The sequence below is a fragment of the Sorex araneus genome, chromosome 1 (genome assembly GCF_027595985.1).
Source record: "Sorex araneus isolate mSorAra2 chromosome 1, mSorAra2.pri, whole genome shotgun sequence".
NCBI lineage: Eukaryota > Metazoa > Chordata > Mammalia > Eulipotyphla > Soricidae > Sorex > Sorex araneus.
Window position 1 is genome coordinate 351,067,546 of NC_073302.1, and position 13,553 is coordinate 351,081,098.

The window sequence follows — 13,553 nt, forward strand, 5'->3', positions numbered from 1 at the left end:
GCACTTCCAGAATAAAGATAAACTTACTCATTCAGCAAATATTTATTGTGGTTTTCATGCAAAGGCAGAGGTAAGTAGTGTGACAATTGAATACTGCAGCTCTACCAGAAGGAAAGAAGAAATCTCTCAGCCTGTCACTCTGTGGCTGGATCTGGAGAGCCTCGTGCTGCAAGTGAGTCAGGATGAAGAAGGTGAATGATCTCTCTCATACGCGGGATATTAAGAAACACTACAAGGAAACAACAAATGCTCAGAAGCAACAGAAACTGAATGCTGATCTCCGGTAGGAAGCAGGCCACTGTGGGGGAGGGCGGGGGGACAGGATGGTGAGGTCACGAGGACAGTGGTGGAGGCAGGCTGACAATGACGGAGGCGGGGATGTGGCGATGGAATGGTGTTTGTTTGTGTTTGGTCTGTTTATTTTCAGGCCACACCCAGCGGTGTGCAGGGGGTTAATCTCAGGGATCGATCACCTTTGGCAGGATTCAAGGGACTACATGGGGTGTTGGGGGATTGGATCTATATTTGTATTCAAGAGGTATATTTAAAAAACTATTTTTCCCTACTGTGTAAGGAAGCTATACCAACCACTGTACTATCCCTCTGGCCCCTGTGATGGAACAGATGATGCATGATACTGCCATTATCAATATCATAAATGCCTAAAATAAAAGGTTTTTTAGAAAAGAAAAGGCTGGGAGCAGAGTGATAGTATAGGGGGGTCGTCGTTTGCCTTGCATGTGGCTGACCTGGTTTCGATTCCCAGAATCCCATATGGCTTCCTGAGCACCGCCAGTTGTAATTCCTGAGTGCAGAGTCAGGAGTAACACCTGAGTGTCTCTAGATGTGATCCAAAATGCAAAAAAGAAGAGAAAAGGCTAGGGTGGAACTCTTACAGTTGGAACAAGCTTGACTTAAGAAAGAGAAAGAAGTCAAAGCATGGTGGGGGTAGGGGCATGAGATGTGATTGGAAAGAAAGGAAAAAACATCAACCCTGACTTTAATGGTACTGACTCAGTGACCAAATCCAGAAAAATGCCTGGAACTCCTGCAAAGAGCAACTGAAAATTATTAGACAATTTATGACTTAGATTATATATACATACATACAAACTATAAATTATTTCAGCCATACATGAAAATATAAATAATACAGTAACTAAAAATTAGATTATATTTTCTCATTCATATTTCTCTTTAAAGATAAGCCTCATCACGATTTTGTGTCTGCCATCCCCGTGTCAGGTTTTTTGTGTCTTCACTGCACACATAACCCCATAGACACATCACTCCCTTGCAGGTTTCTAAGTTCATGTGAATTGTACGATACACTCCTCCCCTGCACCTTGCTTTTATTTCCTCTCTGTATTATTTTTAAAACACTTATCCATGCCAATAAAGTTCTCATTCATTTTTTAACAACTCTGTAGTGTCCCACTCTTTGGAAAGGGCAGTCATCCCCACACCAGGTTGGTGCTCACCAGCATCTCCCAGTTCCATATTTGGGGGCTGCTTGCAGCAGTCATCAAGGAGCTGTGTGACACCAGCAGTATAACCTGGGCCTCTGTCATGCAAAGCCTGAGTTTCAGGCCCTCTGGTATCTCCTGACCACTTTAGTGTCCTCTAATATTAAAATACCAACATTTATCCATTCTCCAGTTAATGAGCTTTATTTTTGATGTTTTTGTTCCCACCATCTTGGCAGGCAATGGAATGTAAGTAGAATAGCAAGAGTTGAAATATAAAACCCACTTGGAAAATTGTTTGATGTGCAATAAAAGAAATAGTGCTTAGGACTAGTCTAAGAGCAATGGAGATGGGAAATGGATGATTGGGCAATATTTTGGAGAGGCTGATTGATCTAACTGATGGATTTGACAGTAAGAGGTGAGAAATCAAGTATAACTTACCTTTAGGCTCTGAGCAATTTTCAGGGAATTTTAAGGCTGAAATAAAAAAAAACTTAAATGATATTGTGATATAATGTTTTATTTTCTTTAAGAGCATTCTCTATCACTTCTTGGCTTTTTGGCTAACCTCAAGTGTAACATTACTAATATTCTTATTTATACCTTTATCTCATATAGTGCATGCAATATACAAAATTAGCTAATCCACTCATATTTCTTGAATGAACAAATGTTGGATTAATAATTGGTTCTCTCAGGTACAGTGAGATTACACTGAGAACTGGTTGTATGACAGTCTCGAGTATTTTCTGATTGGTATGAACTAGTGTTGAGTTTTGTGGAATCAACTGGAAAATGCCGAATTGGGGAACTCTTGACAGAATAGGATGGATGCTGTATTGGCTAGTTTTGAAGCTGAGTGATGGCCATATAAGGGTTTGCAATGTTTAAAACTTTTTGATAAGATCCACAGTAAACAGTTTTTTAAAAAGTAAGGAAAAAGTGTTAAGGTCTTTCCACCAAGGCTGAAGCTTCCCCAGGCATGGTTCTTCAAACAGCACCCAAGCAGTGACCACTCCAAAGGCAAGGCTGTGGCAGCACGGGGGTCTGCAGGCAGAATATGATCTGGCCTTTTCCACATCCCCTTGGGTGCCTGTGTCCTCCGGTCAGTGTCATGCATCCCTTGCCTGCATCTCCTGCTGGTCCTGAAGGACTGACCACAGTGCATAAAGGAGGGGCTGCCATGGTCCCGCTATACACTGGAAACCCAGGTGCCGTGGCCTCCGAAGTCGAGAGCAGTTCCAAAGCTCAGATTTCCCAGCAGGGCTGCCAGATGGGGCCTCCTGCCCAACCACTCCAGCTGCCTAGGAAGACTGACGCTGACAGGGAAGTCAGGCCACGGAACCACAGAACCCACAGCGTGGCCACAGAACCCACAGAACAATAGCGAGAAATTCTCACCAATGTTCCACAAGGCCGCTCTCAGCAGCTGCCTTCTTTGTTCAGGCATGGCTTGCTTTCTCATTAATTACATAGTTAGACTTGATACTTGCATGGAATGGCCTGACCAAGTATTTGTTACTCGCAACAAGTAAGCATATATTTTAGAATTTCTTGGTTTTAATTGCTAAAGTGGTCAAAGTAATTAGAGCCCGCGCACATAAAATTGTCTTTGTGGTCCACAATAAATCCTAAGTGTAGGAAAGGGTCCTGGGACAAAAGGATTTGAAAGCCACAGGCCAAGACCACCCATGTCTCCCTCATCAACCCTAGTCTCTGACCTGACCTCCCAAAGAAACACTTACAAGCCCCCTTTTGTATGGATTTACTGCCAGGCCCCAGGAACTTTAGAAAACAATAGGAACAGCCAACAGAGATAACATCTGCTTTATCGGAGCTCACTGTGCGCCAGAGAAGCCAAGACTTGTGGAATCTCCAAGTGGTTAGGAGACGCTGAGGTTAGCCCTGTGAAGGGCACGGTGGGGGGGGGGGGGTGGATCCCTCTCAGACACCGGTGGCTCCTCCGCCCAGCCGCCACCCTCTCATCCTCAGTCAGGGTGAGGCCTGGCCTCAGGGTGCCAGCTTCCTTGTCTGAGTGCTAGTGAAGACCTTTGTACGATTTTTTTTTTCTCATTAAACTTTGTTTTTAATGGGTCTCAAAATTCTGTGACAGATTTTTGGTCAAGGTGTTTCCATTAAAAAGTACTGATTTTAAAAACTAATAACTTAAACTGCCACACATACAAAAAAAAAATGGTCCACAAAACATTTTCCTTTCCTTCAGAAGGTTTTACGATGCATTGTTATCATTAACCAGTCTTTTACTATTAAACTTAAATGGCCAATTGAGACAAAGAGTTCTGAGACCGTTCTTCCACCACTGATTAAGACTGGGGTGGCAGGTACTGGGGATAATATTCATTTAGCCTTCTGAGCCTCTGATCAGACTTTGGTAAGCTTGCCAGCTCCAGCTGCCTTCTTGTCCACTGCTTTGATGACACCCACAGCAACAGTCTGCCTCATATCACGAACAGCAAAACGACCCAGAGGAGGGTAGTCAGAGACGCTCTCAACACACATGGACTTGCCAGGGACCATATCAGCGATGGCAGCGTCACCAGATTTCAAGAAATTGGGGCCATCTTCCAGCTTTTTCCCAGAACGACGGTCAATCTTCTCTTTCAGCTCAGCAAACTTGCAAGCAATGTGGGCTGTGTGGCAATCCAGCACAGGTGCATAACCAGCACTGATCTGACCAGGATGGTTCAGGATAATCACCTGAGCTGTGAAGCCTGCAGCTTCCATTGGAGGATCATTTTTGCTGTCACCAGCCACATTGCCACGACGAACATCTTTAACAGACACGTTTTTGACGTTGAAACCCACGTTGTCCCCAGGAAGAGCCTCGCTAAGAGCTTCATGGTGCATTTCAACAGACTTAACTTCAGTTGTAACATTGACTGGAGCGAATGTGACCACCATGCCAGGTTTGAGCACACCAGTCTCAACTCGGCCCACAGGGACAGTACCAATACCTCCAATCTTGTAAATGTCCTGGAGGGGCAGACGCAGGGGGTTGTCAGTTGGACGAGTGGGAGGCAGGATGCAATCCAGAGCTTCAAGCAGTGTGGTTCCACTGGCACTGCCATCCTTATGGGTGACTTTCCAACCCTTGAACCAGGGCATATTAGCACTTGGCTCCAGCATGTTGTCACCGTTCCAACCAGAAATTGGCAAAAATGCTACTGTGTCAGGGTTGTAGCCAATTTTCTTAATGTAGGTGCTGACTTCCTTAACAATTTCCTCGTATCTCTTCTGGCTGTAGGGTGGTTCAGTGGAATCCATTTTGTTAACGCCAACAATGAGTTGTTTCACACCCAGTGTGTAAGCCAGAAGGGCATGCTCGCGGGTCTGCCCGTTCTTGGAGATACCAGCCTCAAATTCACCCACACCAGCAGCAGCAATCAGGACAGCGCAGTTAGCCTGAGAAGTGCCTGTAATCATGTTCTTGATAAAGTCTCTGTGTCCTGAGCATCAATGATGGTCACATAGTACTTGCTGGTCTTGAGCTTCCACAGGGAGATATCAATGGTGATACCACGCTCACGTTCAGCTTTCAGTTTATCCAAGACCCAGCCGTACTTGCAGGAGCCCTTTCCCATCTCAGCGGCCTCCTTCTCGAATTTCTCAATCATTCTTTTGTCGATGCCGCCACATTTGTAGATCAGGTGGCCAGTGGTGGTGGACTTGCCCGAGTCTACGTGTCCGATGACGATGTTGATGTGAGTCTTTTCCTTTCCCATTTTGGCTCGAGTTTAGCTGTGGTTTTCACGACACCTGTGTTCTGGCGGCAAACCTGTTTCGAAAAAGCCCTTTGTACAATTTTTAAAACACTGTAAATGGGTGGTGAATTTTTTTATTTGTAGTGTATCAAGAACTCATCTAAGTTCTATTATTAACCTCATGGTTTTTGTTTGTTGTTCATATTAAGCTGTGGTAAGAGACGTTAGTAACTTGCTTAATGTCAGCTACTGAATGGTTGAGCTAAAACCAGTCTGTATCTAGAATCTGTGCTCTTAATCTCTATGTGATAAACTGTGATTTTCATTCAGCTAAACTACAATGCCCCTCCCCTGCTCCATGAGATTATGCAGTGATTACCTGTGATGCATACTATTATTTAGCATTAAGAGGCAATCCAAGTAACAGCCATGCTCTAAAAAAAAGTTTTTTTAAATTCTATGCTACCTTCATTTGATGCAGACCTTATCTTACTACTTTTAGTTTTATGTAATTCAACTTTTTTTTTTTTTTTTTTTTTTTTTTTTTGCTTTTTGGGTCACACCTGGTGATGCACAGGGGTTACTCCTGGCTCTGCACTCAGAAACCACTCCTGGCGGTGTTCAGGGGACCATATGGGATGCTGGGAATCGAACCCAGGGCCAGACGCCCTACCCGCTGTGCTATCCCTCCAGCCCCATGTAATTTAACTTCTATTTTCAAGTTGAAATTTCTTAGTTTAAGTGTTTTATGTTTTAATTTTACACTGTAACAATTCCACTTTACTTTTGTCTTATGTTTCTCTCTTTTTGAAGAGGTGGTTAACTGCAGGGATCAGCAGAGAAAATATAAAAATATATAAAGCATCTGATGAGACCAGAAAAAAAACCTAAAAGAGGGCTCTTAACAAACAAACAAAGGCTGTGTGTTAGAGAGATCAACTAGCAAGAGTGCTCAGTGGTCAATACTGGAAAACTTTGGGGTTTCAGGAGAGGGGGGCACTTAGGCAGGGTTCAGGGGCCCCAGGGTTCAAATGTTGGCCCTGTTGCACAGGCCCAGTAGAGTGGGGGTGATTAGTGAACCCAAGACTTCTGGGGACCTCATGAATGCAAGGTCTGTCTGTCTTCAGCCCTCTACTACACATTTTCCACAGACACCAAACTGGAACAACTTGGACAAGAAGTAAACATCAGTAATTACAGCAAGACATGATACACAGGAACCATACTAATATTAAGAAATCATTGAAATGCGGGAGGAAATGCAGTGTTACATCCAAATTCCAATAATCAAATATGGAATAAATGAGAAAAATAGAAAACCCAAAACAGGACAGCAGAGTAATATGTGATATTCCTAGTTCATTGAACTCCTGGGACCTGACACCAGCTATTCAGTAAACACTGATTAAGTAAATAACAAGTTTTACATGATCACTGTAAAAGGAAAACTGGCATTATTTACCAGAAATAACCTTCAAAATGAGCACAATGAAAATGACACAGTTTTGTAAGACAGTAGCTTGCACTCTACTTCCTGAGTGCACTAAAGCCGATAGGTGGTTCTATTTTAAAAGCAGTACAAGTCTTGGAGATTCTAGAAAGATGAAGGAGAAAGACACCTTATACTCCTCCTCCTGCATTATCTGCTGACCGGCTAACAGGTGAACCAAGACAGCTGGAGAAGCGGGCGGGCAGAGAAGAGGGTGGGACAGCGGTGACCCAGGTCCCGGAGGGCGGCTGCCACACACCTCTGCTTCTGTCTGAGGGCAGGGCTGCAGAGAGCGGAGGACCGGGGCTGTAGGCACAGTGCTCACAGTGGACCACACTCAACGACACGCAGCCAATGACGGCTGATGGTCTAGACACCCACGCTGATGGAGGGGTGTGCCACAGCCACCGAAAGCTCCTGACCCCTGTCCTAGCGCCAACACAAGGCTGCTGCAGTTCCAGCCTGCAAGGGGCCTGTTTGTGGGCCCCTTGTTGGGAGCCCCACAGGTTCTTCAAGGCCCCCTTTGTACCTGGCTGTGAGTTTCCCCCACACCTGGAATCCTGTCACCTAGAGCTTCCTGCCCCTACAAAAGGTGCTTAGCAGAGTTGAAGCCACCAAAGCTTGGGTCCTGCTATCAGACTATTCTGATAGTTTTGTCAGGGGTTTGGTCTGCCCTTCAGTCATGTTATTTGAAAATGAGAGCGACATAAGGAATTTTTTTAAATTGAATCACAGTGGGAGAAAGCATTACAAAATTGTTCATGATTGTGTTTTAGTAAAATGTTCCAACAACCATCCCTTCAACAATGTAATTTCCCAGCACCAATGTCCCCAGTTTCCCTCCCACCCCTTCAAGCCACCCCCTCATCCCAGCCTGCCTCTATGGCAGGCATCTCTCTCTCTCTCTCTCTCTCTCTCTCTCTCTCTCTCTCTCACACACACACACACACACACACACACACACATACTTTCTTTCTCTCTCTCATTTTAGGCATTATGGTTTGTGATACAGAGGCTGAAAGGTTATCATCTATATCCCTTTACCTGCTTTCAACATTCAGTTCTTGCACAGAGTAATCATTTCCAACTAGTATTGTCATAATGGACCATCCTCTATCTTAAGTACCCTCCATTGACCAACCATTGACCCGTCCCTCTGGCCCATTTTCCCTGACCTTGGATATTAGTTTCACACTTTTTTTATATCTCGCAAATAAACGCAGTCATTCTATATCTGTCCCCTCCTTCTGACTCATTTTGCTCAGCATGATACTCTCCATGTTCATCCATTTATAAGCAAATGTCATGACTTCATTTTTCCTAACAGTTGCGTAGTATTCCATTGTGTAGATGTAAAATAGTTTCTTTGTTCAATCATCTGTTCTCGGTTACTCAGGTTGTTTCCAGATTCTGGCTATGGTGAATAGTGCTGCAATGAACATAGGAGTGTAGATAGTGTTTCTTCTGTGTGTTTTTGGACCCCCAGGTTATATTCCCAGTAATGGCATTGCTGGGTCAAATAGGAGATGAGGAATTTCTTTTTTCTTTTTGGGTCACACCCGGTGATGCACAGGGGTTACTACTCCTGGCTTTGCACTCAGGAACCACTCCTGGCGGTGCTCAGGGGACCATATGGGATGCTGGGGATTGAACCCGGGTCAGCCGAGTGCAAGGCAAACGCCCTACCCACTGTGCTATTGCTCCAGGCCCTGGAGATGAGGAATTTTAAAAGCGTTCATGATACTTCAAATATGAAGGTAAGTTTGAGGTCCTCTGGCCTAGCACATCTGCCTTCAACTCAGAATTGTTAGGGAGGAAGTTTCTGACAATCACCGTAGGCTGTGACATTCACAGTACTGCTGTGACCTCTAGTGAGGCTGCAGACTGACTGAGGTGCAGCCCGCACTGATAAATCATGCCCTCTGGAAGAACTAAGCAGTGGAGTTACAGATCAGTACTAGACCCAGCATAGGGACAAAAATGCTGACCGGAAGGGGCTGGGACATCAGAGCTTCAGCACCAGCTAGGAGAGAGAGTTTGCTGACCTTCAACATGGACACTAAAAGCCTCTTCCTGGTGGGGCTTGAGTTCAGCACACCCTCCACATCTTGATGTTCTCTGCTGCCTTGGTTTCTCCCCTGGTGTTGGCACTAAACTTCCAGTTTGTCTAAGTGGCAGAAGTGTTGGTCCATAAGGGAACATACACTGTGGTACCTATATAGTATGCTCAGATCACTAGCTGCAGATGCCACCAAGAAACTCTCTGTTCTCCATCCTGGTACCTTAGATCCTTTGTCATGAATTAAATATTAGTCAGGGTGGGGATTTATTTCTAGGCTTTAAATTATACGCTATTGATCCAAATGTATTTTTTTATGGCATAGAGTAACTATGTACACAGTAACTTTATAGGATAGTCAAGTAACATGGTTCTTCCATGTATTTTCTTCCTTGGGATGCTGTAGCTATTTGAGATCTTTGATGAATCCATATTAAAGGCCAGTACTTTCGTTTTCCTTAAAAATGTCATTGGCCTTTCCATCAGGATCACATTAAATCTCTATATTGCTTTTAGCAGAATGACTTTATTATTTTAATTGAATCATTATGAGATACACAGTTACAAAGTCATTCACAATTGGGTTTCAGGCATACAATGTTCCTACATCCGCCCCTTTGTCCCTTCACCAGTGCACATTCACCGCCACTAATGTCCCCCAGTTTCCATCCAGCCTCTCCAGGCTACCTTGACAGCAGACAGCAGACACCTCTCTCTCCCTTTCTCTATCTCTCTGTCTCTGCCTGTCTCTGTCTCTGTCTCTGTCTTTCTCTCTTCCTCTTTCTTTTTGGGTATTATGTTTTGCAATACAGGTACTGAAAGGTTATCATGTATGTTCCTTTACCTCTACGAGCAGACATTTAGACTGTTACTCCCTTATACATGTAACGTAGGACGTTTTTCTAATCTATTCTGTGCTTAGGTCTATGGCTTATGGTTTTCCTGGTGCAGATTTTTTTTTTTAATCTCCTTTGTAAACTTAACCCTAGATATTTAGTTCTTTTGGACACAATTGAGAATTTCTTTCTTTCTTCTTTTTTTTTTTTCTCTTTGGGTCACACCCGGCGATACACAGGGGTTACTCCTGGCTCATACATTGAGGAATTACTCCTGGTGGTGCTCAGGGGACCATATGGGATGCTGGGAATCGAACCCGGGTCAGCTGCATGCAAGGCAAACCCCCTACCCTCTGTGCCACTCTAGCACTGGAAATTGCTTTCTTAATTCTTCTTCTCATTCATTATTTGCTGTAGGGATACTTTGGATATTGACTTTTAATACTGATTTTGTAGTCTGTAACATAGCACTCAGTAATTGTTTCTAATAATCTTTTAATGAAGTGTTTAAGATTTCTATATACATTATCATATCATCTACAATTAATTTTGATTTAATTTCTTTTTTGATCTGAATTCCTTTTATCTCTTTACTGTCTGATTGCTCTGGCTAAGTAAGACCTCAAATAGCAAATTAAATAGAACTTAGCCTTGTCTTGTCGCTGATTTTGAAACAAAAGCCTTCTGTTTTTCACCATTTACTCTACTAGTTGTGGGGTTATAGTTCATTCACTTTATTATGCTGAGAATGTTCCCCTATCTCTCTTTTATTGAGAGTTGTATCATAAAAGGGAACTGAATCTTGTCAAATGTTTCCCCAGCATTAATATCATGGGTTTTTATTTCCTTTCATCGATGTAATTTAATAGGTGCCGAGGACTCAGTGGTGCTGAGGCCCATGGTGCCCGGAGTCTCCAGGCCACACCAGAGGTGGCTGCAGGAACTCTGCAGTACAGGGACAAACCAGGGCTGGCCCCATGCAGGACATGTAATTTAACCCCTTGCCTATCTTGGCCGTTTAGTTTAATTGCTCTCTCCAGCTGCTTTCCCTGTTAGATTGTTCTATGTAAAGTTTCTCATTCTGTTATAAAGGCCTGTCTCACCATGCAAAGTTTCCCTTTCGTACTGCTTTCGCTGTCTCCCACAGGGTCTGGTTGCAGTGTGATCGTTCTCATCAGGCATCAGGTGTTTCTAAATGCTCTCTTTGACATCATCATTGTTTTAGTGACTGCTGAGAAACATATTGCTTAGTTCTTTATGTTGGAGACTTTTCTTTCTTTTTTTCCTTGTAGTTGATTTCTAATTTAATAGTATTAAAAGTACTAAGTATAATTCCAATCCTCATCATTTTGTTAATATTTGTTTTTTGTTCGAGACTAAGTTCTATCTTTTAACATGTACCACGTGCACTTGAAAAAAATATTAAATTTTAATGTTTTGAAGTAAAGTGGTCTATAATTGTCAATTAAGCCCATTGGTTTATCATTTAAATTTATTATTTAAGGGTATTATTTTCTTCTTTCTTCTGTTTAGTTGTTCTGTCCATAGTGTAAGTCCATGGTGTGTTAAAATCCTCCACTGTTATAGGAGAGAAGACACTGGCCTTGCATGTATCTGCCTCAACCATGACCATGGTCAATCCCCAGCAATTGTCTGGTCTCCTGAACACTGCCAGGAATGCAGAGCCAATAGTAAGCTCTGAGCACTACTAGGTGTGTCCCTAAAACCTGCCACGCCTTAGTTCCCTTATGTTACTGTTATTAGAAGTAACATAATAGTTACTGCTTGATATCACTCCTTCCTAATTATTGATTAATGTATTTTTGTGCTCCACCATTTGCTCCACCATATATAATACTAAGAACTGTTTTTAAATGCTGGGTATCCCCCCTTCCCCGGACAACTGCCTCTCACTGTCTCCCCCTACTTCCAGAAGCCCGGGCAGCCACACCCACATCCCACTGCCATAGAAACTTGTCCATTGGGCCAGTTCTACAGATCCTGGAGTCCCCAGAGCCACCAGACACCTCCCAATCCCAGTACTGACAGTCAGGTAGAAACTAGTGAAATTAGATGGAAAAGTAACATAGAAGCCAGTTAAGCTCAATAAACAAAAACAGTAACAGAAGGCTCAACTAGCAACAAATAGTTTAGCAAACCCTCAGACAAGGACTTAACGGCCCCCTGGTGAGATACAACAGTTTTCATAAATTTTCTTTCACTAAAATATCTTTTATAATTCTATTAGCCATTTAGTTACGAAAAGCAATATATGGGGCTGGAGCGATAGCACAGCAGGTAGGGCATTTGCCTTGCATGCGGCTGACCCGGGTTCAATTCCCAGCATCCCATATGGTCTCCCGAGTACCGCCAAGAATGATTCCTGAGTGCAAAGCCAGAAATAACCCCTGAGTATCGCCAGGTGTGACCCAAAAAGCAAAAAAAAAAAAAAAAAAAAAAAAGCAATATAAAAATGAATTATTTTGTGCTGACTAAGGCTGCAAGTTTGGGTCAGGGGGTGTTTGGGAAAATGAGGACAATGGTAGTAAGAAGTTCACACTGGTAGTGGGATTGGTGTTGGAACATTGAAAATCCATAACAACTATATTTTGAATGACTTTGTGAATCACAGTGCTTAAATAAAATAAATGGGCCAGGAGGACTGGTCAGTGGTTGGAAATTGCCACAAGGGTGTGGGGGGTTGAGGATAGTTAAGTTAGAAAAGGATCCATTATGACAATATTAGTTGGAAATGATCACCCTGGACAAGAACTAAGTGTTGAAAGTAGGTAAAAGGATATGAATGATAACCTTTCAGCATCTATATTGCAAACCATAATCCTAAAAATGAGAGGGGGGAGTGCCTGCCAAAGATATAGGCAGGGGTGGGGGTTTGGACAGGTGGGAGGAAAACTGGGGACACTGGTGCTGGGAAATTTCACTGGTGGAAGGTTAAGTGTTGGAACATTGTATGACTGAAACCCATTCATGAACAGCTTTGTAATGCTCTATCTCATGGTTATTCAACAAAAAATAATATTAAAATTTTTAAAACCAAACATACAAAAACCAAATATGCAAAAATAGCTGCACTGCCTTTAAAAATTTACCGTCTTTTGTGTTGGCAGGGCAGGGGGTGTCCTAAGCAGTGCTCAGGCAACCCAGGTTGCCTCCCGGAGATTATTAGCTGACCAGGCCGGTGGTTGTATGTGGGGGCCTGAGAGTGTGGTGTTGTTTGGGCCCTTCAGTGCCAAGGATTCCTCAAGCCACCGTGGCAGTGCTCAGGCGGCTGTGGGTCACACTTGGCAGTGCTCAGGCTCTCCAGGCTGCATCTAGAGATGCTCGGGGAACTCAAGTGTTGCCAGGGACTGAGCCAGGATCAGCGGCACGCATGACCTTCACCCCATGCCTGCTCTCCATTCCCTTACCATTTTCTCATGGGACTGACTTAAACCTTTCGCTTTAATCCTCTGTCTTAAAATTAAGAGGAACCTCCTGTAGGCAGCAAAAAGTTAGGTTTTGTGTTCTGATCCGTTCTTCCACTCTGTTTTTCATTTGGTAAAGTCAGATAATGACATTTAAGATAATTATTGAAAGAAAGCATTTCATCTTATTGCCATTTATAGTAGGTATTTTATTGATTTGTCACTTCCTTTTATTTACCATACATTTTCTTGGACTTAACTATCACCCTTATTTCTCATTGCATGGTGGGCACACCTGGTGGTGCTCAGAGCTTACTCCTGCCTCTGCATTCAGGGATCACTCCTGAAGAGCTTGGGGGACCACATGGGGATTTAACTTAGGTCACCTGTGTGCAAGGCAAGTGTCCTACACAGTGTACTCTCTCTCCAGTCCCTCATTCTTATTTTCTGTGTATGTGGTGGGCACAACTGGCAGTGCTCAGGAGCCAAAGACATTGAAGTATGTTCAGGGTCCCCATGAACATACTAGCCTAGGGAGGACAGTTCCCTAGGC

The 13,553-nt window shown here is 43.4% G+C and overlaps 1 pseudogene; it reads right to left on the reverse strand.

The window, feature by feature from the left end:
• Positions 1-3,541: 3,541 nt before the first annotated feature.
• LOC101554388 (elongation factor 1-alpha 1-like) lies at positions 3,542-5,212 on the reverse strand (annotated as a pseudogene).
• Between the last annotated feature and the right edge of the window lie 8,341 nt (positions 5,213-13,553).